Consider the following 1,855-nt stretch of genomic DNA (forward strand, 5'->3'; position numbering starts at 1 on the left):
TGATTCCGTCACATTTGTATGAAACGTGTATGTAATACATATATAAAATGGTATTTATGGATTGTGATATTCAATTTAGGTGATACCAGTTTATATATTTATTCCATACACCATGTGCTTATCTCTTTGATTAAGACTATTAAATTAAGGTTGAATGAACACGAACACTGCTATCTTTCATACTGAAAAAAAAAAAGAATCAAGATCTATAAAAAAAAAATGACAATACATCTAGTTCTTCAATAATGGAAGAAGTAAGAAAAATTTGTGATAAAAAAGATGAAATTTGTGATTATCTATGGAGGATTTTGATTGATCTTGAGAAAAATATATATGAAAAAAATATAGAATAAGATGGAGTAAAAATAGGGAGAGAGAATGAAAATATACACTATTTAAAGAGAATTGATTACAATCCTATAAATACACTATTTAAGGAGAAGACTGATTACAACCCTATAAATAAGGAACTAATTTTAATGTATAAAATTAAATATCGAAATTTGAAAATAAAATAAAAATAATATATATTTTAAAAATTTGTTATAACTTGCAATAAGAAAGTTATTAATGCAATTATTTAAAAGTGTTGCTAAAATTTGTAATTTTCAATCTAATAATTGTATATGGGATAATTTTCTCTTTATTTTTCTATGTGAAGAGTTACTCTCTTTGTTATGGCTCATTGTCTTGCTTAATTAAGAACTAAAAATTAAAAGTCCAGTTTAGCATACAAATTACTCATTGTTAAGACTTCTAAAAGTTTGAAGCTTTTGCATGAAGCAAGGCTTTTATCCATGTGGGCATTTGTTATCTTCAAACTGAAGCTAGTCTAGTGCCTTTGACGCTTACATACGCCCTCATTATTAGAATGGAGTGTATCATAGCTTTAATCAAATGCCGAGTTAGAATTTTAAGATTACGAATTCATAGTTTAGTTTCTTTTTTTTTTTTTTTTTGAGGTAGTGAGTTTTAAATTAAAACTCACACTAATTTATGAATTTCTTAAATAAATATAAAATTTGAATCAAAACTATCGAAGTTGAACCTAACTCTTATGCACTATCTCCACTCTTGAGCTTCATATATGGCGATGATGACAAAGATGAGTCCGCATTGACCATATATCGTTGCAAATAAATCAAAATTATGCCTTTAGGTTCTAAGTAATCAAATTATGTCCTTTCACTCTCTCTCTTGTGTTTAACGTTAAATTTGAGTTACGTCAATTTGACTCATATACATTAATATTATTTTTGAAGATATGAAGCTAAGTACAATTTTAAAATTTAACATTCTTAAAAAAAATTATTTTAATAGATTTTAGAAATTGAGGACTAACTCACTTCGTAAGTTTCTCACTTTCTTTACGTATTTGAGGTGAAAAGTTCAAATTTTATGCACAATATTCGTTTCTTCCAACATGAATGTCACGAAATTTGCTTACGCAAGCAAGTTGAAATAGTAAACATTTGTCTTTGAAACTTCAATTTGAAGTGGGTAATCTACAAAATTCATAAACTTGGACCATGAATTAAATGGGACCCAAAGTGACTAGGGCGTTTGGGCCACAAGTGACAAAAGAGTTTTAAAATGAGGTGTAGGTGACATAAGTCTGAATTATTAGGTGGAGGTGACAATTACTTTATTATGGATTAAGAAAGTTAGGGAAGTTAGAAAATAACCCACAAGTTTTTAAATTTATACTTTGATCCAAATATTAGCCTATATAACGGAAAACAGAGGGGAAAAAAGGCGTCTTTCTCTCTCTTCTCACCCTTTGTTGATTTCTCTCTATTAGCGATTTTTGTTGTTCATTGTTGTTGTTGCTTCATTCATCATCTTCTGCTTCATT

Source organism: Capsicum annuum, chromosome 10 (assembly GCF_002878395.1).
Source record: "Capsicum annuum cultivar UCD-10X-F1 chromosome 10, UCD10Xv1.1, whole genome shotgun sequence".
In the NCBI taxonomy this organism is placed as follows: domain Eukaryota; kingdom Viridiplantae; phylum Streptophyta; class Magnoliopsida; order Solanales; family Solanaceae; genus Capsicum; species Capsicum annuum.